We start from the raw sequence: 26385 nt of genomic DNA, 5'->3' as shown, positions 1-26385 counted from the left end.
TCCTGTGAGCGGATGTTGCAGTGCATCCTTTGCAAAACAACGAAACCCAGCCTCCTTTTTTTTCTATTTATTTTTTGAAGTACATGCTGACTAACTGATCCATTCCAAACATATCAAAACGAAATCCCACCTAAACTACTTTCCTCATTTATAGCGACCGCTTCTCGATGAACATAGAAATGCTAGCCGCCAGTTAAAGAAGTCAGACGGCCCAAACAGGCAACAGCACACAGCTCGGAGACACGGCAAAATTACAGTGGTCTCGACAGGTACACCCAATAGAAAAACGTCTCCCATCTAACAGAACAGCTAGGTCTGCACTTCTTTGGAAACTCGGGGGACCACAACAGTGGCAGGCGCTGGCTCGTTGGTCTAGGGGTATGATTCTCGCTTAGGGTGCGAGAGGTCCCGGGTTCAAATCCCGGACGAGCCCGTTTTTAATTCTTTTGTATTACACTTTTCCAATTACTATGCATTGCCGATACGCACGCTCAAATTCCATGAACAACAATATCACAGCGACCAAGGGCTGATTGCACAATGGTTAAACGAGGACTGCAGTCTTTGTTGAGTCTGCAAAGCAACTGCTTATGCATTAAACACAATTCTGACGTAACAGACTATAAAACCATTCAGCATCGAGTTTCTGTAGTTTATACAGCACTGTTTATTTTGGTAACGCATGTGCTTGTTTTTTTTTTTTTTTTTTGGTATGTAGTTTAAAACAACCACAAAACTAGTGTAACAGATGGGCATTTTGTAGGTACAATTGTTTGTGTACATGTACAATCTAGCACTAGAACGGGTTAATTCATCTTTTCACACTGCACTAGATGCTGCTAATACATTACCTACCTCAAGCAAACCTCAAGCAAACGTCAAGCAAGCATTGGTGGTTCAGTGGTAGAATTCTCGCCTGCCACGCGGGAGGCCCGGGTTCGATTCCCGGCCAATGCAACCTTCTTTTTTACTTTATGTATACAATTACAGCCACACGCACCTGCCTTCAATCAGTAAAAAAAAAAAAAAAAATCTCCCCGTCGGGGAATTGAACCCCGGTCTCCCGCGTGACAGGCGGGGATACTGACCACTATACTAACGAGGAAGGCACACGTTCCCTGCCACTATGGCAACGCATTTAGTTGCAAAGCGTCTAAGTCAAAACTGCCTGCTGAGCTTAATGGTTTACGGATCGAAAACAGTATAGTACAAAACAATTAAAAAAAAAAAAACGGGCTCGTCCGGGATTTGAACCCGGGACCTCTCGCACCCAAAGCGAGAATCATACCCCTAGACCAACGAGCCAGCTTTCGGTTTTATCCGGCGGCCGACGCGTGATTCAGTCTCTGGCAGCAAAATAAGTGCAGCATGACCAGAGTCCCGTTCCGTCTGCCGGTGCGGAATGCTGCTGGCACCTCAGAGGAGGGGGGGCTTAATACTCGCCAACGCAACCTTCTTTATTTTTTGGCATTCTTATAGTGCTGCTTTTTTTTTTTTTTTTTTTTTTTTTTTTTTTTTTTTTAAATTCGCAGCACGAAAACTAGGATTCACATGTGTTTCACGTAACACTTTTTCAATTCATTCATCTGGTCACAGTGTTTTACCGCTACAGCAGGACCCGGCAATGCTTTTAATGCAATCGGCATTAAAAGCTGCCACGTCAGTGGAGAACTGCACGAGTACTCTCGCTCTCATTTCAGACAAGGGGATTTGAATTGCCTTCTAGCCGCTCTCGCTCACGCCGGGCGCCGTGGCGTGTGTCTGTAATGCCAGCTACAGGGGCAGGTTGAGGCTGGCGGATCGCTTGAGCACGGGAGCTCTGTGCTGCAACTGGCTGTGCCGATCGGGAGTCCGCACTTAGCACGGCATCGACGTGGCATTTCTGGGGGAGCTCGTGAATGCCAGGTCGTCTAAGGAGGGGTGAACCGGCCCAGGTCGGGAACGGAGCAGGTCAAAACCCCCGTGTCGCACCAGTAGTGGGACTGCTCCTGTGAGCGGATGTTGCAGTGCATCCTTTGCAAAACAACGAAACCCAGCCTCCTTTTTTTTCTATTTATTTTTTGAAGTACATGCTGACTAACTGATCCATTCCAAACATATCAAAACGAAATCCCACCTAAACTACTTTCCTCATTTATAGCGACCGCTTCTCGATGAACATAGAAATGCTAGCCGCCAGTTAAAGAAGTCAGACGGCCCAAACAGGCAACAGCACACAGCTCGGAGACACGGCAAAATTACAGTGGTCTCGACAGGTACACCCAATAGAAAAACGTCTCCCATCTAACAGAACAGCTAGGTCTGCACTTCTTTGGAAACTCGGGGGACCACAACAGTGGCAGGCGCTGGCTCGTTGGTCTAGGGGTATGATTCTCGCTTAGGGTGCGAGAGGTCCCGGGTTCAAATCCCGGACGAGCCCGTTTTTAATTCTTTTGTATTACACTTTTCCAATTACTATGCATTGCCGATACGCACGCTCAAATTCCATGAACAACAATATCACAGCGACCAAGGGCTGATTGCACAATGGTTAAACGAGGACTGCAGTCTTTGTTGAGTCTGCAAAGCAACTGCTTATGCATTAAACACAATTCTGACGTAACAGACTATAAAACCATTCAGCATCGAGTTTCTGTAGTTTATACAGCACTGTTTATTTTGGTAACGCATGTGCTTGTTTTTTTTTTTTTTTTTTGGTATGTAGTTTAAAACAACCACAAAACTAGTGTAACAGATGGGCATTTTGTAGGTACAATTGTTTGTGTACATGTACAATCTAGCACTAGAACGGGTTAATTCATCTTTTCACACTGCACTAGATGCTGCTAATACATTACCTACCTCAAGCAAACCTCAAGCAAACGTCAAGCAAGCATTGGTGGTTCAGTGGTAGAATTCTCGCCTGCCACGCGGGAGGCCCGGGTTCGATTCCCGGCCAATGCAACCTTCTTTTTTACTTTATGTATACAATTACAGCCACACGCACCTGCCTTCAATCAGTAAAAAAAAAAAAAAAAATCTCCCCGTCGGGGAATTGAACCCCGGTCTCCCGCGTGACAGGCGGGGATACTGACCACTATACTAACGAGGAAGGCACACGTTCCCTGCCACTATGGCAACGCATTTAGTTGCAAAGCGTCTAAGTCAAAACTGCCTGCTGAGCTTAATGGTTTACGGATCGAAAACAGTATAGTACAAAACAATTAAAAAAAAAAAAACGGGCTCGTCCGGGATTTGAACCCGGGACCTCTCGCACCCAAAGCGAGAATCATACCCCTAGACCAACGAGCCAGCTTTCGGTTTTATCCGGCGGCCGACGCGTGATTCAGTCTCTGGCAGCAAAATAAGTGCAGCATGACCAGAGTCCCGTTCCGTCTGCCGGTGCGGAATGCTGCTGGCACCTCAGAGGAGGGGGGGCTTAATACTCGCCAACGCAACCTTCTTTATTTTTTGGCATTCTTATAGTGCTGCTTTTTTTTTTTTTTTTTTTTTTTTTTTTTTTTTTTTTAAATTCGCAGCACGAAAACTAGGATTCACATGTGTTTCACGTAACACTTTTTCAATTCATTCATCTGGTCACAGTGTTTTACCGCTACAGCAGGACCCGGCAATGCTTTTAATGCAATCGGCATTAAAAGCTGCCACGTCAGTGGAGAACTGCACGAGTACTCTCGCTCTCATTTCAGACAAGGGGATTTGAATTGCCTTCTAGCCGCTCTCGCTCACGCCGGGCGCCGTGGCGTGTGTCTGTAATGCCAGCTACAGGGGCAGGTTGAGGCTGGCGGATCGCTTGAGCACGGGAGCTCTGTGCTGCAACTGGCTGTGCCGATCGGGAGTCCGCACTTAGCACGGCATCGACGTGGCATTTCTGGGGGAGCTCGTGAATGCCAGGTCGTCTAAGGAGGGGTGAACCGGCCCAGGTCGGGAACGGAGCAGGTCAAAACCCCCGTGTCGCACCAGTAGTGGGACTGCTCCTGTGAGCGGATGTTGCAGTGCATCCTTTGCAAAACAACGAAACCCAGCCTCCTTTTTTTTCTATTTATTTTTTGAAGTACATGCTGACTAACTGATCCATTCCAAACATATCAAAACGAAATCCCACCTAAACTACTTTCCTCATTTATAGCGACCGCTTCTCGATGAACATAGAAATGCTAGCCGCCAGTTAAAGAAGTCAGACGGCCCAAACAGGCAACAGCACACAGCTCGGAGACACGGCAAAATTACAGTGGTCTCGACAGGTACACCCAATAGAAAAAACGTCTCCCATCTAACAGAACAGCTAGGTCTGCACTTCTTTGGAAACTCGGGGGACCACAACAGTGGCAGGCGCTGGCTCGTTGGTCCTAGGGGTATGATTCTCGCTTAGGGTGCGAGAGGTCCCGGGTTCAAATCCCGGACGAGCCCGTTTTTAATTCTTTTGTATTACACTTTTCCAATTACTATGCATTGCCGATACGCACGCTCAAATTCATGAACAACAATATCACAGCGACCAAGGGCTGATTGCACAATGGTTAAACGAGGACTGCAGTCTTTGTTGAGTCTGCAAAGCAACTGCTTAATGCATTAAACACAATTCTGACGTAACAGACTATTAAACCATTCAGCATCGAGTTTCTGTAGTTTATACAGCACTGTTTATTTTGGTAACGCATGTGCTTGTTTTTTTTTTTTTTTTTGGTATGTAGTTTAAAACAACCACAAAACTAGTGTAACAGATGGGCATTTTGTAGGTACAATTGTTTGTGTACATGTACAATCTAGCACTAGAACGGGTTAATTCATCTTTTCACACTGCACTAGATGCTGCTAATACATTACCTACCTCAAGCAAACCTCAAGCAAACGTCAAGCAAGCATTGGTGGTTCAGTGGTAGAATTCTCGCCTGCCACGCGGGAGGCCCGGGTTCGATTCCCGGCCAATGCAACCTTCTTTTTTACTTTATGTATACAATTACAGCCACACGCACCTGCCTTCAATCAGTAAAAAAAAAAAAAAAAATCTCCCCGTCGGGGAATTGAACCCCGGTCTCCCGCGTGACAGGCGGGGATACTGACCACTATACTAACGAGGAAGGCACACGCTCCCTGCCACTATGGCAACGCATTTAGTTGCAAAGCGTCTAAGTCAAAACTGCCTGCTGAGCTTAATGGTTTACGGATCGAAAACAGTATAGTACAAAACAATTAAAAAAAAAAAAACGGGCTCGTCCGGGATTTGAACCCGGGACCTCTCGCACCCAAAGCGAGAATCATACCCCTAGACCAACGAGCCAGCTTTCGGTTTTATCCGGCGGCCGACGCGTGATTCAGTCTCTGGCAGCAAAATAAGTGCAGCATGACCAGAGTCCCGTTCCGTCTGCCGGTGCGGAATGCTGCTGGCACCTCAGAGGAGGGGGGGCTTAATACTCGCCAACGCAACCTTCTTTATTTTTTGGCATTCTTATAGTGCTGCTTTTTTTTTTTTTTTTTTTTTTTTTTTTTTTTTTTTAAATTCGCAGCACGAAAACTAGGATTCACATGTGTTTCACGTAACACTTTTTCAATTCATTCATCTGGTCACAGTGTTTTACCGCTACAGCAGGACCCGGCAATGCTTTTAATGCAATCGGCATTAAAAGCTGCCACGTCAGTGGAGAACTGCACGAGTACTCTCGCTCTCATTTCAGACAAGGGGATTTGAATTGCCTTCTAGCCGCTCTCGCTCACGCCGGGCGCCGTGGCGTGTGTCTGTAATGCCAGCTACAGGGGCAGGTTGAGGCTGGCGGATCGCTTGAGCACGGGAGCTCTGTGCTGCAACTGGCTGTGCCGATCGGGAGTCCGCACTTAGCACGGCATCGACGTGGCATTTCTGGGGGAGCTCGTGAATGCCAGGTCGTCTAAGGAGGGGTGAACCGGCCCAGGTCGGGAACGGAGCAGGTCAAAACCCCCGTGTCGCACCAGTAGTGGGACTGCTCCTGTGAGCGGATGTTGCAGTGCATCCTTTGCAAAACAACGAAACCCAGCCTCCTTTTTTTTCTATTTATTTTTTGAAGTACATGCTGACTAACTGATCCATTCCAAACATATCAAAACGAAATCCCACCTAAACTACTTTCCTCATTTATAGCGACCGCTTCTCGATGAACATAGAAATGCTAGCCGCCAGTTAAAGAAGTCAGACGGCCCAAACAGGCAACAGCACACAGCTCGGAGACACGGCAAAATTACAGTGGTCTCGACAGGTACACCCAATAGAAAAACGTCTCCCATCTAACAGAACAGCTAGGTCTGCACTTCTTTGGAAACTCGGGGGACCACAACAGTGGCAGGCGCTGGCTCGTTGGTCTAGGGGTATGATTCTCGCTTAGGGTGCGAGAGGTCCCGGGTTCAAATCCCGGACGAGCCCGTTTTTAATTCTTTTGTATTACACTTTTCCAATTACTATGCATTGCCGATACGCACGCTCAAATTCCATGAACAACAATATCACAGCGACCAAGGGCTGATTGCACAATGGTTAAACGAGGACTGCAGTCTTTGTTGAGTCTGCAAAGCAACTGCTTATGCATTAAACACAATTCTGACGTAACAGACTATAAAACCATTCAGCATCGAGTTTCTGTAGTTTATACAGCACTGTTTATTTTGGTAACGCATGTGCTTGTTTTTTTTTTTTTTTTTGGTATGTAGTTTAAAACAACCACAAAACTAGTGTAACAGATGGGCATTTTGTAGGTACAATTGTTTGTGTACATGTACAATCTAGCACTAGAACGGGTTAATTCATCTTTTCACACTGCACTAGATGCTGCTAATACATTACCTACCTCAAGCAAACCTCAAGCAAACGTCAAGCAAGCATTGGTGGTTCAGTGGTAGAATTCTCGCCTGCCACGCGGGAGGCCCGGGTTCGATTCCCGGCCAATGCAACCTTCTTTTTTACTTTATGTATACAATTACAGCCACACGCACCTGCCTTCAATCAGTAAAAAAAAAAAAAAAAATCTCCCCGTCGGGGAATTGAACCCCGGTCTCCCGCGTGACAGGCGGGGATACTGACCACTATACTAACGAGGAAGGCACACGCTCCCTGCCACTATGGCAACGCATTTAGTTGCAAAGCGTCTAAGTCAAAACTGCCTGCTGAGCTTAATGGTTTACGGATCGAAAACAGTATAGTACAAAACAATTAAAAAAAAAAAAACGGGCTCGTCCGGGATTTGAACCCGGGACCTCTCGCACCCAAAGCGAGAATCATACCCCTAGACCAACGAGCCAGCTTTCGGTTTTATCCGGCGGCCGACGCGTGATTCAGTCTCTGGCAGCAAAATAAGTGCAGCATGACCAGAGTCCCGTTCCGTCTGCCGGTGCGGAATGCTGCTGGCACCTCAGAGGAGGGGGGGCTTAATACTCGCCAACGCAACCTTCTTTATTTTTTGGCATTCTTATAGTGCTGCTTTTTTTTTTTTTTTTTTTTTTTTTTTTTTTTTTTTAAATTCGCAGCACGAAAACTAGGATTCACATGTGTTTCACGTAACACTTTTTCAATTCATTCATCTGGTCACAGTGTTTTACCGCTACAGCAGGACCCGGCAATGCTTTTAATGCAATCGGCATTAAAAGCTGCCACGTCAGTGGAGAACTGCACGAGTACTCTCGCTCTCATTTCAGACAAGGGGATTTGAATTGCCTTCTAGCCGCTCTCGCTCACGCCGGGCGCCGTGGCGTGTGTCTGTAATGCCAGCTACAGGGGCAGGTTGAGGCTGGCGGATCGCTTGAGCACGGGAGCTCTGTGCTGCAACTGGCTGTGCCGATCGGGAGTCCGCACTTAGCACGGCATCGACGTGGCATTTCTGGGGGAGCTCGTGAATGCCAGGTCGTCTAAGGAGGGGTGAACCGGCCCAGGTCGGGAACGGAGCAGGTCAAAACCCCCGTGTCGCACCAGTAGTGGGACTGCTCCTGTGAGCGGATGTTGCAGTGCATCCTTTGCAAAACAACGAAACCCAGCCTCCTTTTTTTTCTATTTATTTTTTGAAGTACATGCTGACTAACTGATCCATTCCAAACATATCAAAACGAAATCCCACCTAAACTACTTTCCTCATTTATAGCGACCGCTTCTCGATGAACATAGAAATGCTAGCCGCCAGTTAAAGAAGTCAGACGGCCCAAACAGGCAACAGCACACAGCTCGGAGACACGGCAAAATTACAGTGGTCTCGACAGGTACACCCAATAGAAAAACGTCTCCCATCTAACAGAACAGCTAGGTCTGCACTTCTTTGGAAACTCGGGGGACCACAACAGTGGCAGGCGCTGGCTCGTTGGTCTAGGGGTATGATTCTCGCTTAGGGTGCGAGAGGTCCCGGGTTCAAATCCCGGACGAGCCCGTTTTTAATTCTTTTGTATTACACTTTTCCAATTACTATGCATTGCCGATACGCACGCTCAAATTCCATGAACAACAATATCACAGCGACCAAGGGCTGATTGCACAATGGTTAAACGAGGACTGCAGTCTTTGTTGAGTCTGCAAAGCAACTGCTTATGCATTAAACACAATTCTGACGTAACAGACTATAAAACCATTCAGCATCGAGTTTCTGTAGTTTATACAGCACTGTTTATTTTGGTAACGCATGTGCTTGTTTTTTTTTTTTTTTTTGGTATGTAGTTTAAAACAACCACAAAACTAGTGTAACAGATGGGCATTTTGTAGGTACAATTGTTTGTGTACATGTACAATCTAGCACTAGAACGGGTTAATTCATCTTTTCACACTGCACTAGATGCTGCTAATACATTACCTACCTCAAGCAAACCTCAAGCAAACGTCAAGCAAGCATTGGTGGTTCAGTGGTAGAATTCTCGCCTGCCACGCGGGAGGCCCGGGTTCGATTCCCGGCCAATGCAACCTTCTTTTTTACTTTATGTATACAATTACAGCCACACGCACCTGCCTTCAATCAGTAAAAAAAAAAAAAAAAATCTCCCCGTCGGGGAATTGAACCCCGGTCTCCCGCGTGACAGGCGGGGATACTGACCACTACACTAATGAGGAAGGCACACGCTCCCTGCCACTATGGCAACGCATTTAGTTGCAAAGCGTCTAAGTCAAAACTGCCTGCTGAGCTTAATGGTTTACGGATCGAAAACAGTATAGTACAAAACAATTAAAAAAAAAAAAACGGGCTCGTCCGGGATTTGAACCCGGGACCTCTCGCACCCAAAGCGAGAATCATACCCCTAGACCAACGAGCCAGCTTTCGGTTTTATCCGGCGGCCGACGCGTGATTCAGTCTCTGGCAGCAAAATAAGTGCAGCATGACCAGAGTCCCGTTCCGTCTGCCGGTGCGGAATGCTGCTGGCACCTCAGAGGAGGGGGGGCTTAATACTCGCCAACGCAACCTTCTTTATTTTTTGGCATTCTTATAGTGCTGCTTTTTTTTTTTTTTTTTTTTTTTTTTTTTTTTTTTTTTAAATTCGCAGCACGAAAACTAGGATTCACATGTGTTTCACGTAACACTTTTTCAATTCATTCATCTGGTCACAGTGTTTTACCGCTACAGCAGGACCCGGCAATGCTTTTAATGCAATCGGCATTAAAAGCTGCCACGTCAGTGGAGAACTGCACGAGTACTCTCGCTCTCATTTCAGACAAGGGGATTTGAATTGCCTTCTAGCCGCTCTCGCTCACGCCGGGCGCCGTGGCGTGTGTCTGTAATGCCAGCTACAGGGGCAGGTTGAGGCTGGCGGATCGCTTGAGCACGGGAGCTCTGTGCTGCAACTGGCTGTGCCGATCGGGAGTCCGCACTTAGCACGGCATCGACGTGGCATTTCTGGGGGAGCTCGTGAATGCCAGGTCGTCTAAGGAGGGGTGAACCGGCCCAGGTCGGGAACGGAGCAGGTCAAAACCCCCGTGTCGCACCAGTAGTGGGACTGCTCCTGTGAGCGGATGTTGCAGTGCATCCTTTGCAAAACAACGAAACCCAGCCTCCTTTTTTTTCTATTTATTTTTTGAAGTACATGCTGACTAACTGATCCATTCCAAACATATCAAAACGAAATCCCACCTAAACTACTTTCCTCATTTATAGCGACCGCTTCTCGATGAACATAGAAATGCTAGCCGCCAGTTAAAGAAGTCAGACGGCCCAAACAGGCAACAGCACACAGCTCGGAGACACGGCAAAATTACAGTGGTCTCGACAGGTACACCCAATAGAAAAACGTCTCCCATCTAACAGAACAGCTAGGTCTGCACTTCTTTGGAAACTCGGGGGACCACAACAGTGGCAGGCGCTGGCTCGTTGGTCTAGGGGTATGATTCTCGCTTAGGGTGCGAGAGGTCCCGGGTTCAAATCCCGGACGAGCCCGTTTTTAATTCTTTTGTATTACACTTTTCCAATTACTATGCATTGCCGATACGCACGCTCAAATTCCATGAACAACAATATCACAGCGACCAAGGGCTGATTGCACAATGGTTAAACGAGGACTGCAGTCTTTGTTGAGTCTGCAAAGCAACTGCTTATGCATTAAACACAATTCTGACGTAACAGACTATAAAACCATTCAGCATCGAGTTTCTGTAGTTTATACAGCACTGTTTATTTTGGTAACGCATGTGCTTGTTTTTTTTTTTTTTTTTTGGTATGTAGTTTAAAACAACCACAAAACTAGTGTAACAGATGGGCATTTTGTAGGTACAATTGTTTGTGTACATGTACAATCTAGCACTAGAACGGGTTAATTCATCTTTTCACACTGCACTAGATGCTGCTAATACATTACCTACCTCAAGCAAACCTCAAGCAAACGTCAAGCAAGCATTGGTGGTTCAGTGGTAGAATTCTCGCCTGCCACGCGGGAGGCCCGGGTTCGATTCCCGGCCAATGCAACCTTCTTTTTTACTTTATGTATACAATTACAGCCACACGCACCTGCCTTCAATCAGTAAAAAAAAAAAAAAAAATCTCCCCGTCGGGGAATTGAACCCCGGTCTCCCGCGTGACAGGCGGGGATACTGACCACTATACTAACGAGGAAGGCACACGCTCCCTGCCACTATGGCAACGCATTTAGTTGCAAAGCGTCTAAGTCAAAACTGCCTGCTGAGCTTAATGGTTTACGGATCGAAAACAGTATAGTACAAAACAATTAAAAAAAAAAAAACGGGCTCGTCCGGGATTTGAACCCGGGACCTCTCGCACCCAAAGCGAGAATCATACCCCTAGACCAACGAGCCAGCTTTCGGTTTTATCCGGCGGCCGACGCGTGATTCAGTCTCTGGCAGCAAAATAAGTGCAGCATGACCAGAGTCCCGTTCCGTCTGCCGGTGCGGAATGCTGCTGGCACCTCAGAGGAGGGGGGGCTTAATACTCGCCAACGCAACCTTCTTTATTTTTTGGCATTCTTATAGTGCTGCTTTTTTTTTTTTTTTTTTAAATTCGCAGCACGAAAACTAGGATTCACATGTGTTTCACGTAACACTTTTTCAATTCATTCATCTGGTCACAGTGTTTTACCGCTACAGCAGGACCCGGCAATGCTTTTAATGCAATCGGCATTAAAAGCTGCCACGTCAGTGGAGAACTGCACGAGTACTCTCGCTCTCATTTCAGACAAGGGGATTTGAATTGCCTTCTAGCCGCTCTCGCTCACGCCGGGCGCCGTGGCGTGTGTCTGTAATGCCAGCTACAGGGGCAGGTTGAGGCTGGCGGATCGCTTGAGCACGGGAGCTCTGTGCTGCAACTGGCTGTGCCGATCGGGAGTCCGCACTTAGCACGGCATCGACGTGGCATTTCTGGGGGAGCTCGTGAATGCCAGGTCGTCTAAGGAGGGGTGAACCGGCCCAGGTCGGGAACGGAGCAGGTCAAAACCCCCGTGTCGCACCAGTAGTGGGACTGCTCCTGTGAGCGGATGTTGCAGTGCATCCTTTGCAAAACAACGAAACCCAGCCTCCTTTTTTTTCTATTTATTTTTTGAAGTACATGCTGACTAACTGATCCATTCCAAACATATCAAAACGAAATCCCACCTAAACTACTTTCCTCATTTATAGCGACCGCTTCTCGATGAACATAGAAATGCTAGCCGCCAGTTAAAGAAGTCAGACGGCCCAAACAGGCAACAGCACACAGCTCGGAGACACGGCAAAATTACAGTGGTCTCGACAGGTACACCCAATAGAAAAACGTCTCCCATCTAACAGAACAGCTAGGTCTGCACTTCTTTGGAAACTCGGGGGACCACAACAGTGGCAGGCGCTGGCTCGTTGGTCTAGGGGTATGATTCTCGCTTAGGGTGCGAGAGGTCCCGGGTTCAAATCCCGGACGAGCCCGTTTTTAATTCTTTTGTATTACACTTTTCCAATTACTATGCATTGCCGATACGCACGCTCAAATTCCATGAACAACAATATCACAGCGACCAAGGGCTGATTGCACAATGGTTAAACGAGGACTGCAGTCTTTGTTGAGTCTGCAAAGCAACTGCTTATGCATTAAACACAATTCTGACGTAACAGACTATAAAACCATTCAGCATCGAGTTTCTGTAGTTTATACAGCACTGTTTATTTTGGTAACGCATGTGCTTGTTTTTTTTTTTTTTTTTTGGTATGTAGTTTAAAACAACCACAAAACTAGTGTAACAGATGGGCATTTTGTAGGTACAATTGTTTGTGTACATGTACAATCTAGCACTAGAACGGGTTAATTCATCTTTTCACACTGCACTAGATGCTGCTAATACATTACCTACCTCAAGCAAACCTCAAGCAAACGTCAAGCAAGCATTGGTGGTTCAGTGGTAGAATTCTCGCCTGCCACGCGGGAGGCCCGGGTTCGATTCCCGGCCAATGCAACCTTCTTTTTTACTTTATGTATACAATTACAGCCACACGCACCTGCCTTCAATCAGTAAAAAAAAAAAAAAAAAATCTCCCCGTCGGGGAATTGAACCCCGGTCTCCCGCGTGACAGGCGGGGATACTGACCACTATACTAACGAGGAAGGCACACGCTCCCTGCCACTATGGCAACGCATTTAGTTGCAAAGCGTCTAAGTCAAAACTGCCTGCTGAGCTTAATGGTTTACGGATCGAAAACAGTATAGTACAAAACAATTAAAAAAAAAAAAACGGGCTCGTCCGGGATTTGAACCCGGGACCTCTCGCACCCAAAGCGAGAATCATACCCCTAGACCAACGAGCCAGCTTTAGGTTTTATCCGGCGGCCGACGCGTGATTCAGTCTCTGGCAGCAAAATAAGTGCAGCATGACCAGAGTCCCGTTCCGTCTGCCGGTGCGGAATGCTGCTGGCACCTCAGAGGAGGGGGGGCTTAATACTCGCCAACGCAACCTTCTTTATTTTTTGGCATTCTTATAGTGCTGCTTTTTTTTTTTTTTTTTTTTTTTTTTTTTTTTTTTTTTTAAATTCGCAGCACGAAAACTAGGATTCACATGTGTTTCACGTAACACTTTTTCAATTCATTCATCTGGTCACAGTGTTTTACCGCTACAGCAGGACCCGGCAATGCTTTTAATGCAATCGGCATTAAAAGCTGCCACGTCAGTGGAGAACTGCACGAGTACTCTCGCTCTCATTTCAGACAAGGGGATTTGAATTGCCTTCTAGCCGCTCTCGCTCACGCCGGGCGCCGTGGCGTGTGTCTGTAATGCCAGCTACAGGGGCAGGTTGAGGCTGGCGGATCGCTTGAGCACGGGAGCTCTGTGCTGCAACTGGCTGTGCCGATCGGGAGTCCGCACTTAGCACGGCATCGACGTGGCATTTCTGGGGGAGCTCGTGAATGCCAGGTCGTCTAAGGAGGGGTGAACCGGCCCAGGTCGGGAACGGAGCAGGTCAAAACCCCCGTGTCGCACCAGTAGTGGGACTGCTCCTGTGAGCGGATGTTGCAGTGCATCCTTTGCAAAACAACGAAACCCAGCCTCCTTTTTTTTCTATTTATTTTTTGAAGTACATGCTGACTAACTGATCCATTCCAAACATATCAAAACGAAATCCCACCTAAACTACTTTCCTCATTTATAGCGACCGCTTCTCGATGAACATAGAAATGCTAGCCGCCAGTTAAAGAAGTCAGACGGCCCAAACAGGCAACAGCACACAGCTCGGAGACACGGCAAAATTACAGTGGTCTCGACAGGTACACCCAATAGAAAAACGTCTCCCATCTAACAGAACAGCTAGGTCTGCACTTCTTTGGAAACTCGGGGGACCACAACAGTGGCAGGCGCTGGCTCGTTGGTCTAGGGGTATGATTCTCGCTTAGGGTGCGAGAGGTCCCGGGTTCAAATCCCGGACGAGCCCGTTTTTAATTCTTTTGTATTACACTTTTCCAATTACTATGCATTGCCGATACGCACGCTCAAATTCCATGAACAACAATATCACAGCGACCAAGGGCTGATTGCACAATGGTTAAACGAGGACTGCAGTCTTTGTTGAGTCTGCAAAGCAACTGCTTATGCATTAAACACAATTCTGACGTAACAGACTATAAAACCATTCAGCATCGAGTTTCTGTAGTTTATACAGCACTGTTTATTTTGGTAACGCATGTGCTTGTTTTTTTTTTTTTTTTTTGGTATGTAGTTTAAAACAACCACAAAACTAGTGTAACAGATGGGCATTTTGTAGGTACAATTGTTTGTGTACATGTACAATCTAGCACTAGAACGGGTTAATTCATCTTTTCACACTGCACTAGATGCTGCTAATACATTACCTACCTCAAGCAAACCTCAAGCAAACGTCAAGCAAGCATTGGTGGTTCAGTGGTAGAATTCTCGCCTGCCACGCGGGAGGCCCGGGTTCGATTCCCGGCCAATGCAACCTTCTTTTTTACTTTATGTATACAATTACAGCCACACGCACCTGCCTTCAATCAGTAAAAAAAAAAAAAAAAAATCTCCCCGTCGGGGAATTGAACCCCGGTCTCCCGCGTGACAGGCGGGGATACTGACCACTATACTAACGAGGAAGGCACACGCTCCCTGCCACTATGGCAACGCATTTAGTTGCAAAGCGTCTAAGTCAAAACTGCCTGCTGAGCTTAATGGTTTACGGATCGAAAACAGTATAGTACAAAACAATTAAAAAAAAAAAAACGGGCTCGTCCGGGATTTGAACCCGGGACCTCTCGCACCCAAAGCGAGAATCATACCCCTAGACCAACGAGCCAGCTTTCGGTTTTATCCGGCGGCCGACGCGTGATTCAGTCTCTGGCAGCAAAATAAGTGCAGCATGACCAGAGTCCCGTTCCGTCTGCCGGTGCGGAATGCTGCTGGCACCTCAGAGGAGGGGGGGCTTAATACTCGCCAACGCAACCTTCTTTATTTTTTGGCATTCTTATAGTGCTGCTTTTTTTTTTTTTTTTTTTTTTTTTTTTTTTTTAAATTCGCAGCACGAAAACTAGGATTCACATGTGTTTCACGTAACACTTTTTCAATTCATTCATCTGGTCACAGTGTTTTACCGCTACAGCAGGACCCGGCAATGCTTTTAATGCAATCGGCATTAAAAGCTGCCACGTCAGTGGAGAACTGCACGAGTACTCTCGCTCTCATTTCAGACAAGGGGATTTGAATTGCCTTCTAGCCGCTCTCGCTCACGCCGGGCGCCGTGGCGTGTGTCTGTAATGCCAGCTACAGGGGCAGGTTGAGGCTGGCGGATCGCTTGAGCACGGGAGCTCTGTGCTGCAACTGGCTGTGCCGATCGGGAGTCCGCACTTAGCACGGCATCGACGTGGCATTTCTGGGGGAGCTCGTGAATGCCAGGTCGTCTAAGGAGGGGTGAACCGGCCCAGGTCGGGAACGGAGCAGGTCAAAACCCCCGTGTCGCACCAGTAGTGGGACTGCTCCTGTGAGCGGATGTTGCAGTGCATCCTTTGCAAAACAACGAAACCCAGCCTCCTTTTTTTCTATTTATTTTTTGAAGTACATGCTGACTAACTGATCCATTCCAAACATATCAAAACGAAATCCCACCTAAACTACTTTCCTCATTTATAGCGACCGCTTCTCGATGAACATAGAAATGCTAGCCGCCAGTTAAAGAAGTCATACGGCCCAAACAGGCAACAGCACACAGCTCGGAGACACGGCAAAATTACAGTGGTCTCGACAGGTACACCCAATAGAAAAACGTCTCCCATCTAACAGAACAGCTAGGTCTGCACTTCTTTGGAAACTCGGGGGACCACAACAGTGGCAGGCGCTGGCTCGTTGGTCTAGGGGTATGATTCTCGCTTAGGGTGCGAGAGGTCCCGGGTTCAAATCCCGGACGAGCCCGTTTTTAATTCTTTTGTATTACACTTTTCCAATTACTATGCATTGCCGATACGCACGCTCAAATTCCATGAACAACAATATCACAGCGACCAAGGGCTGATTGCACAATGGTTAAACGAGGACTGCAGTCTTTGTTGAGTCTGCAAAGCAACTGCTTATGCATTAAACACAATTCTGACGTAACAGACTATAAAACCATTCAGCATCGAGTTTCTGTAGTTTATACAGCACTGTTTATTTTGGTAACGCATGTGCTTGTTTTTTTTTTTTTTTTTTTGGTATGTAGTTTAAAACAACCACAAAACTAGTGTAACAGATGGGCATTTTGTAGGTACAATTGTTTGTGTACATGTACAATCTAGCACTAGAACGGGTTAATTCATCTTTTCACACTGCACTAGATGCTGCTAATACATTACCTACCTCAAGCAAACCTCAAGCAAACGTCAAGCAAGCATTGGTGGTTCAGTGGTAGAATTCTCGCCTGCCACGCGGGAGGCCCGGGTTCGATTCCCGGCCAATGCAACCTTCTTTTTTACTTTATGTATACAATTACAGCCACACGCACCTGCCTTCAATCAGTAAAAAAAAAAAAAAAATCTCCCCGTCGGGGAATTGAACCCCGGTCTCCCGCGTGACAGGCGGGGATACTGACCACTATACTAACGAGGAAGGCACACGCTCCCTGCCACTATGGCAACGCATTTAGTTGCAAAGCGTCTAAGTCAAAACTGCCTGCTGAGCTTAATGGTTTACGGATCGAAAACAGTATAGTACAAAACAATTAAAAAAAAAAAAACGGGCTCGTCCGGGATTTGAACCCGGGACCTCTCGCACCCAAAGCGAGAATCATACCCCTAGACCAACGAGCCAGCTTTAGGTTTTATCCGGCGGCCGACGCGTGATTCAGTCTCTGGCAGCAAAATAAGTGCAGCATGACCAGAGTCCCGTTCCGTCTGCCGGTGCGGAATGCTGCTGGCACCTCAGAGGAGGGGGGGCTTAATACTCGCCAACGCAACCTTCTTTATTTTTTGGCATTCTTATAGTGCTGCTTTTTTTTTTTTTTTTTTTTTTAAATTCGCAGCACGAAAACTAGGATTCACATGTGTTTCACGTAACACTTTTTCAATTCATTCATCTGGTCACAGTGTTTTACCGCTACAGCAGGACCCGGCAATGCTTTTAATGCAATCGGCATTAAAAGCTGCCACGTCAGTGGAGAACTGCACGAGTACTCTCGCTCTCATTTCAGACAAGGGGATTTGAATTGCCTTCTAGCCGCTCTCGCTCACGCCGGGCGCCGTGGCGTGTGTCTGTAATGCCAGCTACAGGGGCAGGTTGAGGCTGGCGGATCGCTTGAGCACGGGAGCTCTGTGCTGCAACTGGCTGTGCCGATCGGGAGTCCGCACTTAGCACGGCATCGACATGGCATTTCTGGGGGAGCTCGTGAATGCCAGGTCGTCTAAGGAGGGGTGAACCGGCCCAGGTCGGGAACGGAGCAGGTCAAAACCCCCGTGTCGCACCAGTAGTGGGACTGCTCCTGTGAGCGGATGTTGCAGTGCATCCTTTGCAAAACAACGAAACCCAGCCTCCTTTTTTTTCTATTTATTTTTTGAAGTACATGCTGACTAACTGATCCATTCCAAACATATCAAAACGAAATCCCACCTAAACTACTTTCCTCATTTATAGCGACCGCTTCTCGATGAACATAGAAATGCTAGCCGCCAGTTAAAGAAGTCAGACGGCCCAAACAGGCAACAGCACACAGCTCGGAGACACGGCAAAATTACAGTGGTCTCGACAGGTACACCCAATAGAAAAACGTCTCCCATCTAACAGAACAGCTAGGTCTGCACTTCTTTGGAAACTCGGGGGACCACAACAGTGGCAGGCGCTGGCTCGTTGGTCTAGGGGTATGATTCTCGCTTAGGGTGCGAGAGGTCCCGGGTTCAAATCCCGGACGAGCCCGTTTTTAATTCTTTTGTATTACACTTTTCCAATTACTATGCATTGCCGATACGCACGCTCAAATTCCATGAACAACAATATCACAGCGACCAAGGGCTGATTGCACAATGGTTAAACGAGGACTGCAGTCTTTGTTGAGTCTGCAAAGCAACTGCTTATGCATTAAACACAATTCTGACGTAACAGACTATAAAACCATTCAGCACCGAGTTTCTGTAGTTTATACAGCACTGTTTATTTTGGTAACGCATGTGCTTGTTTTTTTTTTTTTTTTTTGGTATGTAGTTTAAAACAACCACAAAACTAGTGTAACAGATGGGCATTTTGTAGGTACAATTGTTTGTGTACATGTACAATCTAGCACTAGAACGGGTTAATTCATCTTTTCACACTGCACTAGATGCTGCTAATACATTACCTACCTCAAGCAAACCTCAAGCAAACGTCAAGCAAACGTCAAGCAAGCATTGGTGGTTCAGTGGTAGAATTCTCGCCTGCCACGCGGGAGGCCCGGGTTCGATTCCCGGCCAATGCAACCTTCTTTTTTACTTTATGTATACAATTACAGCCACACGCACCTGCCTTCAATCAGTAAAAAAAAAAAAAAAATCTCCCCGTCTGGGAATTGAACCCCGGTCTCCCGCATGACAGGCGGGGATACTGACCACTATACTAACGAGGAAGGCACACGCTCCCTGCCACTATGGCAACGCATTTAGTTGCAAAGCGTCTAAGTCAAAACTGCCTGCTGAGCTTAATGGTTTACGGATCGAAAACAGTATAGTACAAAACAATTAAAAAAAAAAAACGGGCTCGTCCGGGATTTGAACCCGGGACCTCTCGCACCCAAAGCGAGAATCATACCCCTAGACCAACGAGCCAGCTTTCGGTTTTATCCGGCGGCCGACGCGTGATTCAGTCTCTGGCAGCAAAATAAGTGCAGCATGACCAGAGTCCCGTTCCGTCTGCCGGTGCGGAATGCTGCTGGCACCTCAGAGGAGGGGGGGCTTAATACTCGCCAACGCAACCTTCTTTATTTTTTGGCATTCTTATAGTGCTGCTTTTTTTTTTTTTTTTTTTTTTTTAAATTCGCAGCACGAAAACTAGGATTCACATGTGTTTCACGTAACACTTTTTCAATTCATTCATCTGGTCACAGTGTTTTACCGCTACAGCAGGACCCGGCAATGCTTTTAATGCAATCGGCATTAAAAGCTGCCACGTCAGTGGAGAACTGCACGAGTACTCTCGCTCTCATTTCAGACAAGGGGATTTGAATTGCCTTCTAGCCGCTCTCGCTCACGCCGGGCGCCGTGGCGTGTGTCTGTAATGCCAGCTACAGGGGCAGGTTGAGGCTGGCGGATCGCTTGAGCACGGGAGCTCTGTGCTGCAACTGGCTGTGCCGATCGGGAGTCCGCACTTAGCACGGCATCGACATGGCATTTCTGGGGGAGCTCGTGAATGCCAGGTCGTCTAAGGAGGGGTGAACCGGCCCAGGTCGGGAACGGAGCAGGTCAAAACCCCCGTGTCGCACCAGTAGTGGGACTGCTCCTGTGAGCGGATGTTGCAGTGCATCCTTTGCAAAACAACGAAACCCAGCCTCCTTTTTTTTCTATTTATTTTTTGAAGTACATGCTGACTAACTGATCCATTCCAAACATATCAAAACGAAATCCCACCTAAACTACTTTCCTCATTTATAGCGACCGCTTCTCGATGAACATAGAAATGCTAGCCGCCAGTTAAAGAAGTCAGACGGCCCAAACAGGCAACAGCACACAGCTCGGAGACACGGCAAAATTACAGTGGTCTCGACAGGTACACCCAATAGAAAAACGTCTCCCATCTAACAGAACAGCTAGGTCTGCACTTCTTTGGAAACTCGGGGGACCACAACAGTGGCAGGCGCTGGCTCGTTGGTCTAGGGGTATGATTCTCGCTTAGGGTGCGAGAGGTCCCGGGTTCAAATCCCGGACGAGCCCGTTTTTAATTCTTTTGTATTACACTTTTCCAATTACTATGCATTGCCGATACGCACGCTCAAATTCCATGAACAACAATATCACAGCGACCAAGGGCTGATTGCACAATGGTTAAACGAGGACTGCAGTCTTTGTTGAGTCTGCAAAGCAACTGCTTATGCATTAAACACAATTCTGACGTAACAGACTATAAAACCATTCAGCATCGAGTTTCTGTAGTTTATACAGCACTGTTTATTTTGGTAACGCATGTGCTTGTTTTTTTTTTTTTTTTTTGGTATGTAGTTTAAAACAACCACAAAACTAGTGTAACAGATGGGCATTTTGTAGGTACAATTGTTTGTGTACATGTACAATCTAGCACTAGAACGGGTTAATTCATCTTTTCACACTGCACTAGATGCTGCTAATACATTACCTACCTCAAGCAAACCTCAAGCAAACGTCAAGCAAGCATTGGTGGTTCAGTGGTAGAATTCTCGCCTGCCACGCGAGAGGCCCGGGTTCGATTCCCGGCCAATGCAACCTTCTTTTTTACTTTATGTATACAATTACAGCCACACGCACCTGCCTTCAATCAGTAAAAAAAAAAAAAAAATCTCCCCGTCGGGGAATTGAACCCCGGTCTCCCGCGTGACAGGCGGGGATACTGACCACTATACTAACGAGGAAGGCACACGCTCCCTGCCACTATGGCAACGCATTTAGTTGCAAAGCGTCTAAGTCAAAACTGCCTGCTGAGCTTAATGGTTTACGGATCGAAAACAGTATAGTACAAAACAATTAAAAAAAAAAAAACGGGCTCGTCCGGGATTTGAACCCGGGACCTCTCGCACCCAAAGCGAGAATCATACCCCTAGACCAACGAGCCAGCTTTCGGTTTTATCCGGCGGCCGACGCGTGATTCAGTCTCTGGCAGCAAAATAAGTGCAGCATGACCAGAGTCCCGTTCCGTCTGCCGGTGCGGAATGCTGCTGGCACCTCAGAGGAGGGGGGGCTTAATACTCGCCAACGCAACCTTCTTTATTTTTTGGCATTCTTATAGTGCTGCTTTTTTTTTTTTTTTTTTTTTTTTAAATTCGCAGCACGAAAACTAGGATTCACATGTGTTTCACGTAACACTTTTTCAATTCATTCATCTGGTCACAGTGTTTTACCGCTACAGCAGGACCCGGCAATGCTTTTAATGCAATCGGCATTAAAAGCTGCCACGTCAGTGGAGAACTGCACGAGTACTCTCGCTCTCATTTCAGACAAGGGGATTTGAATTGCCTTCTAGCCGCTCTCGCTCACGCCGGGCGCCGTGGCGTGTGTCTGTAATGCCAGCTACAGGGGCAGGTTGAGGCTGGCGGATCGCTTGAGCACGGGAGCTCTGTGCTGCAACTGGCTGTGCCGATCGGGAGTCCGCACTTAGCACGGCATCGACGTGGCATTTCTGGGGGAGCTCGTGAATGCCAGGTCGTCTAAGGAGGGGTGAACCGGCCCAGGTCGGGAACGGAGCAGGTCAAAACCCCCGTGTCGCACCAGTAGTGGGACTGCTCCTGTGAGCGGATGTTGCAGTGCATCCTTTGCAAAACAACGAAACCCAGCCTCCTTTTTTTTCTATTTATTTTTTGAAGTACATGCTGACTAACTGATCCATTCCAAACATATCAAAACGAAATCCCACCTAAACTACTTTCCTCATTTATAGCGACCGCTTCTCGATGAACATAGAAATGCTAGCCGCCAGTTAAAGAAGTCAGACGGCCCAAACAGGCAACAGCACACAGCTCGGAGACACGGCAAAATTACAGTGGTCTCGACAGGTACACCCAATAGAAAAACGTCTCCCATCTAACAGAACAGCTAGGTCTGCACTTCTTTGGAAACTCGGGGGACCACAACAGTGGCAGGCGCTGGCTCGTTGGTCTAGGGGTATGATTCTCGCTTAGGGTGCGAGAGGTCCCGGGTTCAAATCCCGGACGAGCCCGTTTTTAATTCTTTTGTATTACACTTTTCCAATTACTATGCATTGCCGATACGCACGCTCAAATTCCATGAACAACAATATCACAGCGACCAAGGGCTGATTGCACAATGGTTAAACGAGGACTGCAGTCTTTGTTGAGTCTGCAAAGCAACTGCTTATGCATTAAACACAATTCTGACGTAACAGACTATAAAACCATTCAGCATCGAGTTTCTGTAGTTTATACAGCACTGTTTATTTTGGTAACGCATGTGCTTGTTTTTTTTTTTTTTTTTGGTATGTAGTTTAAAACAACCACAAAACTAGTGTAACAGATGGGCATTTTGTAGGTACAATTGTTTGTGTACATGTACAATCTAGCACTAGAACGGGTTAATTCATCTTTTCACACTGCACTAGATGCTGCTAATACATTACCTACCTCAAGCAAACCTCAAGCAAACGTCAAGCAAGCATTGGTGGTTCAGTGGTAGAATTCTCGCCTGCCACGCGGGAGGCCCGGGTTCGATTCCCGGCCAATGCAACCTTCTTTTTTACTTTATGTATACAATTACAGCCACACGCACCTGCCTTCAATCAGTAAAAAAAAAAAAAAAATCTCCCCGTCGGGGAATTGAACCCCGGTCTCCCGCGTGACAGGCGGGGATACTGACCACTATACTAACGAGGAAGGCACACGCTCCCTGCCACTATGGCAACGCATTTAGTTGCAAAGCGTCTAAGTCAAAACTGCCTGCTGAGCTTAATGGTTTACGGATCGAAAACAGTATAGTACAAAACAATTAAAAAAAAAAAAACGGGCTCGTCCGGGATTTGAACCCGGGACCTCTCGCACCCAAAGCGAGAATCATACCCCTAGACCAACGAGCCAGCTTTCGGTTTTATCCGGCGGCCGACGCGTGATTCAGTCTCTGGCAGCAAAATAAGTGCAGCATGACCAGAGTCCCGTTCCGTCTGCCGGTGCGGAATGCTGCTGGCACCTCAGAGGAGGGGGGGCTTAATACTCGCCAACGCAACCTTCTTTATTTTTTGGCATTCTTATAGTGCTGCTTTTTTTTTTTTTTTTTTTTTTTTAAATTCGCAGCACGAAAACTAGGATTCACATGTGTTTCACGTAACACTTTTTCAATTCATTCATCTGGTCACAGTGTTTTACCGCTACAGCAGGACCCGGCAATGCTTTTAATGCAATCGGCATTAAAAGCTGCCACGTCAGTGGAGAACTGCACGAGTACTCTCGCTCTCATTTCAGACAAGGGGATTTGAATTGCCTTCTAGCCGCTCTCGCTCACGCCGGGCGCCGTGGCGTGTGTCTGTAATGCCAGCTACAGGGGCAGGTTGAGGCTGGCGGATCGCTTGAGCACGGGAGCTCTGTGCTGCAACTGGCTGTGCCGATCGGGAGTCCGCACTTAGCACGGCATCGACATGGCATTTCTGGGGGAGCTCGTGAATGCCAGGTCGTCTAAGGAGGGGTGAACCGGCCCAGGTCGGGAACGGAGCAGGTCAAAACCCCCGTGTCGCACCAGTAGTGGGACTGCTCCTGTGAGCGGATGTTGCAGTGCATCCTTTGCAAAACAACGAAACCCAGCCTCCTTTTTTTTCTATTTATTTTTTGAAGTACATGCTGACTAACTGATCCATTCCAAACATATCAAAACGAAATCCCACCTAAACTACTTTCCTCATTTATAGCGACCGCTTCTCGATGAACATAGAAATGCTAGCCGCCAGTTAAAGAAGTCAGACGGCCCAAACAGGCAACAGCACACAGCTCGGAGACACGGCAAAATTACAGTGGTCTCGACAGGTACACCCAATAGAAAAACGTCTCCCATCTAACAGAACAGCTAGGTCTGCACTTCTTTGGAAACTCGGGGGACCACAACAGTGGCAGGCGCTGGCTCGTTGGTCTAGGGGTATGATTCTCGCTTAGGGTGCGAGAGGTCCCGGGTTCAAATCCCGGACGAGCCCGTTTTTAATTCTTTTGTATTACACTTTTCCAATTACTATGCATTGCCGATACGCACGCTCAAATTCCATGAACAACAATATCACAGCGACCAAGGGCTGATTGCACAATGGTTAAACGAGGACTGCAGTCTTTGTTGAGTCTGCAAAGCAACTGCTTATGCATTAAACACAATTCTGACGTAACAGACTATAAAACCATTCAGCATCGAGTTTCTGTAGTTTATACAGCACTGTTTATTTTGGTAACGCATGTGCTTGTTTTTTTTTTTTTTTTTTGGTATGTAGTTTAAAACAACCACAAAACTAGTGTAACAGATGGGCATTTTGTAGGTACAATTGTTTGTGTACATGTACAATCTAGCACTAGAACGGGTTAATTCATCTTTTCACACTGCACTAGATGCTGCTAATACATTACCTACCTCAAGCAAACCTCAAGCAAACGTCAAGCAAGCATTGGTGGTTCAGTGGTAGAATTCTCGCCTGCCACGCGGGAGGCCCGGGTTCGATTCCCGGCCAATGCAACCTTCTTTTTTACTTTATGTATACAATTACAGCCACACGCACCTGCCTTCAATCAGTAAAAAAAAAAAAAAAATCTCCCCGTCGGGGAATTGAACCCCGGTCTCCCGCGTGACAGGCGGGGATACTGACCACTATACTAACGAGGAAGGCACACGCTCCCTGCCACTATGGCAACGCATTTAGTTGCAAAGCGTCTAAGTCAAAACTGCCTGCTGAGCTTAATGGTTTACGGATCGAAAACAGTATAGTACAAAACAATTAAAAAAAAAAAAACGGGCTCGTCCGGGATTTGAACCCGGGACCTCTCGCACCCAAAGCGAGAATCATACCCCTAGACCAACGAGCCAGCTTTCGGTTTTATCCGGCGGCCGACGCGTGATTCAGTCTCTGGCAGCAAAATAAGTGCAGCATGACCAGAGTCCCGTTCCGTCTGCCGGTGCGGAATGCTGCTGGCACCTCAGAGGAGGGGGGGCTTAATACTCGCCAACGCAACCTTCTTTATTTTTTGGCATTCTTATAGTGCTGCTTTTTTTTTTTTTTTTTTTTTTTTAAATTCGCAGCACGAAAACTAGGATTCACATGTGTTTCACGTAACACTTTTTCAATTCATTCATCTGGTCACAGTGTTTTACCGCTACAGCAGGACCCGGCAATGCTTTTAATGCAATCGGCATTAAAAGCTGCCACGTCAGTGGAGAACTGCACGAGTACTCTCGCTCTCATTTCAGACAAGGGGATTTGAATTGCCTTCTAGCCGCTCTCGCTCACGCCGGGCGCCGTGGCGTGTGTCTGTAATGCCAGCTACAGGGGCAGGTTGAGGCTGGCGGATCGCTTGAGCACGGGAGCTCTGTGCTGCAACTGGCTGTGCCGATCGGGAGTCCGCACTTAGCACGGCATCGACGTGGCATTTCTGGGGGAGCTCGTGAATGCCAGGTCGTCTAAGGAGGGGTGAACCGGCCCAGGTCGGGAACGGAGCAGGTCAAAACCCCCGTGTCGCACCAGTAGTGGGACTGCTCCTGTGAGCGGATGTTGCAGTGCATCCTTTGCAAAACAACGAAACCCAGCCTCCTTTTTTTTCTATTTATTTTTTGAAGTACATGCTGACTAACTGATCCATTCCAAACATATCAAAACGAAATCCCACCTAAACTACTTTCCTCATTTATAGCGACCGCTTCTCGATGAACATAGAAATGCTAGCCGCCAGTTAAAGAAGTCAGACGGCCCAAACAGGCAACAGCACACAGCTCGGAGACACGGCAAAATTACAGTGGTCTCGACAGGTACACCCAATAGAAAAACGTCTCCCATCTAACAGAACAGCTAGGTCTGCACTTCTTTGGAAACTCGGGGGACCACAACAGTGGCAGGCGCTGGCTCGTTGGTCTAGGGGTATGATTCTCGCTTAGGGTGCGAGAGGTCCCGGGTTCAAATCCCGGACGAGCCCGTTTTTAATTCTTTTGTATTACACTTTTCCAATTACTATGCATTGCCGATACGCACGCTCAAATTCCATGAACAACAATATCACAGCGACCAAGGGCTGATTGCACAATGGTTAAACGAGGACTGCAGTCTTTGTTGAGTCTGCAAAGCAACTGCTTATGCATTAAACACAATTCTGACGTAACAGACTATAAAACCATTCAGCATCGAGTTTCTGTA

The 26385-nt window shown here is 47.2% G+C and overlaps 51 non-coding genes across 51 annotated transcripts; 27 read left to right on the top strand and 24 right to left on the bottom strand.

Moving 5' to 3' along the window:
• The first annotated feature begins 361 nt into the window (after positions 1 to 361).
• trnap-agg (transfer RNA proline (anticodon AGG)) lies at positions 362 to 433 on the top strand. Its single transcript has one exon. It is a non-coding gene; the product is annotated as a tRNA-Pro (tRNA).
• A 453-nt stretch (positions 434 to 886) lies between these two features.
• trnag-gcc (transfer RNA glycine (anticodon GCC)) lies at positions 887 to 957 on the top strand. Its single transcript has one exon. It is a non-coding gene; the product is annotated as a tRNA-Gly (tRNA).
• A 76-nt stretch (positions 958 to 1033) lies between these two features.
• Positions 1034 to 1105, bottom strand: trnad-guc (transfer RNA aspartic acid (anticodon GUC)). The gene has a single exon. It is a non-coding gene; the product is annotated as a tRNA-Asp (tRNA).
• A 128-nt stretch (positions 1106 to 1233) lies between these two features.
• On the bottom strand, positions 1234 to 1305 carry trnap-ugg (transfer RNA proline (anticodon UGG)). Its single transcript has one exon. It is a non-coding gene; the product is annotated as a tRNA-Pro (tRNA).
• A 1042-nt stretch (positions 1306 to 2347) lies between these two features.
• Positions 2348 to 2419, top strand: trnap-agg (transfer RNA proline (anticodon AGG)). Its single transcript has one exon. It is a non-coding gene; the product is annotated as a tRNA-Pro (tRNA).
• A 453-nt stretch (positions 2420 to 2872) lies between these two features.
• Positions 2873 to 2943, top strand: trnag-gcc (transfer RNA glycine (anticodon GCC)). The gene has a single exon. It is a non-coding gene; the product is annotated as a tRNA-Gly (tRNA).
• Positions 2944 to 3019: 76 nt separating this feature from the next.
• On the bottom strand, positions 3020 to 3091 carry trnad-guc (transfer RNA aspartic acid (anticodon GUC)). The gene has a single exon. It is a non-coding gene; the product is annotated as a tRNA-Asp (tRNA).
• Positions 3092 to 3219: 128 nt separating this feature from the next.
• trnap-ugg (transfer RNA proline (anticodon UGG)) lies at positions 3220 to 3291 on the bottom strand. Its single transcript has one exon. It is a non-coding gene; the product is annotated as a tRNA-Pro (tRNA).
• Positions 3292 to 4334: 1043 nt separating this feature from the next.
• Positions 4335 to 4407, top strand: trnap-agg (transfer RNA proline (anticodon AGG)). Its single transcript has one exon. It is a non-coding gene; the product is annotated as a tRNA-Pro (tRNA).
• A 452-nt stretch (positions 4408 to 4859) lies between these two features.
• Positions 4860 to 4930, top strand: trnag-gcc (transfer RNA glycine (anticodon GCC)). The gene has a single exon. It is a non-coding gene; the product is annotated as a tRNA-Gly (tRNA).
• Positions 4931 to 5006: 76 nt separating this feature from the next.
• On the bottom strand, positions 5007 to 5078 carry trnad-guc (transfer RNA aspartic acid (anticodon GUC)). Its single transcript has one exon. It is a non-coding gene; the product is annotated as a tRNA-Asp (tRNA).
• Positions 5079 to 5206: 128 nt separating this feature from the next.
• Positions 5207 to 5278, bottom strand: trnap-ugg (transfer RNA proline (anticodon UGG)). The gene has a single exon. It is a non-coding gene; the product is annotated as a tRNA-Pro (tRNA).
• A 1041-nt stretch (positions 5279 to 6319) lies between these two features.
• trnap-agg (transfer RNA proline (anticodon AGG)) lies at positions 6320 to 6391 on the top strand. Its single transcript has one exon. It is a non-coding gene; the product is annotated as a tRNA-Pro (tRNA).
• A 452-nt stretch (positions 6392 to 6843) lies between these two features.
• On the top strand, positions 6844 to 6914 carry trnag-gcc (transfer RNA glycine (anticodon GCC)). Its single transcript has one exon. It is a non-coding gene; the product is annotated as a tRNA-Gly (tRNA).
• Positions 6915 to 6990: 76 nt separating this feature from the next.
• Positions 6991 to 7062, bottom strand: trnad-guc (transfer RNA aspartic acid (anticodon GUC)). The gene has a single exon. It is a non-coding gene; the product is annotated as a tRNA-Asp (tRNA).
• A 128-nt stretch (positions 7063 to 7190) lies between these two features.
• On the bottom strand, positions 7191 to 7262 carry trnap-ugg (transfer RNA proline (anticodon UGG)). The gene has a single exon. It is a non-coding gene; the product is annotated as a tRNA-Pro (tRNA).
• Positions 7263 to 8303: 1041 nt separating this feature from the next.
• Positions 8304 to 8375, top strand: trnap-agg (transfer RNA proline (anticodon AGG)). Its single transcript has one exon. It is a non-coding gene; the product is annotated as a tRNA-Pro (tRNA).
• A 452-nt stretch (positions 8376 to 8827) lies between these two features.
• On the top strand, positions 8828 to 8898 carry trnag-gcc (transfer RNA glycine (anticodon GCC)). The gene has a single exon. It is a non-coding gene; the product is annotated as a tRNA-Gly (tRNA).
• Positions 8899 to 9174: 276 nt separating this feature from the next.
• Positions 9175 to 9246, bottom strand: trnap-ugg (transfer RNA proline (anticodon UGG)). The gene has a single exon. It is a non-coding gene; the product is annotated as a tRNA-Pro (tRNA).
• Positions 9247 to 10289: 1043 nt separating this feature from the next.
• trnap-agg (transfer RNA proline (anticodon AGG)) lies at positions 10290 to 10361 on the top strand. Its single transcript has one exon. It is a non-coding gene; the product is annotated as a tRNA-Pro (tRNA).
• Positions 10362 to 10814: 453 nt separating this feature from the next.
• trnag-gcc (transfer RNA glycine (anticodon GCC)) lies at positions 10815 to 10885 on the top strand. The gene has a single exon. It is a non-coding gene; the product is annotated as a tRNA-Gly (tRNA).
• A 76-nt stretch (positions 10886 to 10961) lies between these two features.
• Positions 10962 to 11033, bottom strand: trnad-guc (transfer RNA aspartic acid (anticodon GUC)). Its single transcript has one exon. It is a non-coding gene; the product is annotated as a tRNA-Asp (tRNA).
• Positions 11034 to 11161: 128 nt separating this feature from the next.
• trnap-ugg (transfer RNA proline (anticodon UGG)) lies at positions 11162 to 11233 on the bottom strand. The gene has a single exon. It is a non-coding gene; the product is annotated as a tRNA-Pro (tRNA).
• Positions 11234 to 12256: 1023 nt separating this feature from the next.
• On the top strand, positions 12257 to 12328 carry trnap-agg (transfer RNA proline (anticodon AGG)). Its single transcript has one exon. It is a non-coding gene; the product is annotated as a tRNA-Pro (tRNA).
• A 453-nt stretch (positions 12329 to 12781) lies between these two features.
• Positions 12782 to 12852, top strand: trnag-gcc (transfer RNA glycine (anticodon GCC)). Its single transcript has one exon. It is a non-coding gene; the product is annotated as a tRNA-Gly (tRNA).
• A 77-nt stretch (positions 12853 to 12929) lies between these two features.
• On the bottom strand, positions 12930 to 13001 carry trnad-guc (transfer RNA aspartic acid (anticodon GUC)). The gene has a single exon. It is a non-coding gene; the product is annotated as a tRNA-Asp (tRNA).
• A 128-nt stretch (positions 13002 to 13129) lies between these two features.
• On the bottom strand, positions 13130 to 13201 carry trnap-ugg (transfer RNA proline (anticodon UGG)). Its single transcript has one exon. It is a non-coding gene; the product is annotated as a tRNA-Pro (tRNA).
• A 1044-nt stretch (positions 13202 to 14245) lies between these two features.
• On the top strand, positions 14246 to 14317 carry trnap-agg (transfer RNA proline (anticodon AGG)). The gene has a single exon. It is a non-coding gene; the product is annotated as a tRNA-Pro (tRNA).
• Positions 14318 to 14770: 453 nt separating this feature from the next.
• On the top strand, positions 14771 to 14841 carry trnag-gcc (transfer RNA glycine (anticodon GCC)). The gene has a single exon. It is a non-coding gene; the product is annotated as a tRNA-Gly (tRNA).
• A 77-nt stretch (positions 14842 to 14918) lies between these two features.
• Positions 14919 to 14990, bottom strand: trnad-guc (transfer RNA aspartic acid (anticodon GUC)). The gene has a single exon. It is a non-coding gene; the product is annotated as a tRNA-Asp (tRNA).
• A 128-nt stretch (positions 14991 to 15118) lies between these two features.
• On the bottom strand, positions 15119 to 15190 carry trnap-ugg (transfer RNA proline (anticodon UGG)). The gene has a single exon. It is a non-coding gene; the product is annotated as a tRNA-Pro (tRNA).
• A 1037-nt stretch (positions 15191 to 16227) lies between these two features.
• On the top strand, positions 16228 to 16299 carry trnap-agg (transfer RNA proline (anticodon AGG)). The gene has a single exon. It is a non-coding gene; the product is annotated as a tRNA-Pro (tRNA).
• Positions 16300 to 16753: 454 nt separating this feature from the next.
• On the top strand, positions 16754 to 16824 carry trnag-gcc (transfer RNA glycine (anticodon GCC)). The gene has a single exon. It is a non-coding gene; the product is annotated as a tRNA-Gly (tRNA).
• Positions 16825 to 16899: 75 nt separating this feature from the next.
• Positions 16900 to 16971, bottom strand: trnad-guc (transfer RNA aspartic acid (anticodon GUC)). The gene has a single exon. It is a non-coding gene; the product is annotated as a tRNA-Asp (tRNA).
• A 128-nt stretch (positions 16972 to 17099) lies between these two features.
• On the bottom strand, positions 17100 to 17171 carry trnap-ugg (transfer RNA proline (anticodon UGG)). The gene has a single exon. It is a non-coding gene; the product is annotated as a tRNA-Pro (tRNA).
• Positions 17172 to 18198: 1027 nt separating this feature from the next.
• Positions 18199 to 18270, top strand: trnap-agg (transfer RNA proline (anticodon AGG)). Its single transcript has one exon. It is a non-coding gene; the product is annotated as a tRNA-Pro (tRNA).
• A 464-nt stretch (positions 18271 to 18734) lies between these two features.
• On the top strand, positions 18735 to 18805 carry trnag-gcc (transfer RNA glycine (anticodon GCC)). The gene has a single exon. It is a non-coding gene; the product is annotated as a tRNA-Gly (tRNA).
• A 274-nt stretch (positions 18806 to 19079) lies between these two features.
• Positions 19080 to 19151, bottom strand: trnap-ugg (transfer RNA proline (anticodon UGG)). The gene has a single exon. It is a non-coding gene; the product is annotated as a tRNA-Pro (tRNA).
• Positions 19152 to 20180: 1029 nt separating this feature from the next.
• Positions 20181 to 20252, top strand: trnap-agg (transfer RNA proline (anticodon AGG)). Its single transcript has one exon. It is a non-coding gene; the product is annotated as a tRNA-Pro (tRNA).
• A 453-nt stretch (positions 20253 to 20705) lies between these two features.
• On the top strand, positions 20706 to 20776 carry trnag-gcc (transfer RNA glycine (anticodon GCC)). Its single transcript has one exon. It is a non-coding gene; the product is annotated as a tRNA-Gly (tRNA).
• Positions 20777 to 20851: 75 nt separating this feature from the next.
• Positions 20852 to 20923, bottom strand: trnad-guc (transfer RNA aspartic acid (anticodon GUC)). Its single transcript has one exon. It is a non-coding gene; the product is annotated as a tRNA-Asp (tRNA).
• Positions 20924 to 21051: 128 nt separating this feature from the next.
• trnap-ugg (transfer RNA proline (anticodon UGG)) lies at positions 21052 to 21123 on the bottom strand. Its single transcript has one exon. It is a non-coding gene; the product is annotated as a tRNA-Pro (tRNA).
• Positions 21124 to 22152: 1029 nt separating this feature from the next.
• Positions 22153 to 22224, top strand: trnap-agg (transfer RNA proline (anticodon AGG)). The gene has a single exon. It is a non-coding gene; the product is annotated as a tRNA-Pro (tRNA).
• A 452-nt stretch (positions 22225 to 22676) lies between these two features.
• Positions 22677 to 22747, top strand: trnag-gcc (transfer RNA glycine (anticodon GCC)). The gene has a single exon. It is a non-coding gene; the product is annotated as a tRNA-Gly (tRNA).
• Positions 22748 to 22822: 75 nt separating this feature from the next.
• On the bottom strand, positions 22823 to 22894 carry trnad-guc (transfer RNA aspartic acid (anticodon GUC)). The gene has a single exon. It is a non-coding gene; the product is annotated as a tRNA-Asp (tRNA).
• Positions 22895 to 23022: 128 nt separating this feature from the next.
• On the bottom strand, positions 23023 to 23094 carry trnap-ugg (transfer RNA proline (anticodon UGG)). The gene has a single exon. It is a non-coding gene; the product is annotated as a tRNA-Pro (tRNA).
• Positions 23095 to 24123: 1029 nt separating this feature from the next.
• trnap-agg (transfer RNA proline (anticodon AGG)) lies at positions 24124 to 24195 on the top strand. Its single transcript has one exon. It is a non-coding gene; the product is annotated as a tRNA-Pro (tRNA).
• Positions 24196 to 24648: 453 nt separating this feature from the next.
• On the top strand, positions 24649 to 24719 carry trnag-gcc (transfer RNA glycine (anticodon GCC)). Its single transcript has one exon. It is a non-coding gene; the product is annotated as a tRNA-Gly (tRNA).
• A 75-nt stretch (positions 24720 to 24794) lies between these two features.
• trnad-guc (transfer RNA aspartic acid (anticodon GUC)) lies at positions 24795 to 24866 on the bottom strand. Its single transcript has one exon. It is a non-coding gene; the product is annotated as a tRNA-Asp (tRNA).
• A 128-nt stretch (positions 24867 to 24994) lies between these two features.
• On the bottom strand, positions 24995 to 25066 carry trnap-ugg (transfer RNA proline (anticodon UGG)). Its single transcript has one exon. It is a non-coding gene; the product is annotated as a tRNA-Pro (tRNA).
• Positions 25067 to 26095: 1029 nt separating this feature from the next.
• On the top strand, positions 26096 to 26167 carry trnap-agg (transfer RNA proline (anticodon AGG)). Its single transcript has one exon. It is a non-coding gene; the product is annotated as a tRNA-Pro (tRNA).
• Positions 26168 to 26385: the final 218 nt, after the last annotated feature.

This window comes from Acipenser ruthenus, chromosome 55 (genome assembly GCF_902713425.1).
Source record: "Acipenser ruthenus chromosome 55, fAciRut3.2 maternal haplotype, whole genome shotgun sequence".
Classification (NCBI taxonomy): Eukaryota; Metazoa; Chordata; class Actinopteri; order Acipenseriformes; family Acipenseridae; genus Acipenser; species Acipenser ruthenus.
This window is presented reverse-complemented; position numbering and strand designations above follow the sequence as displayed.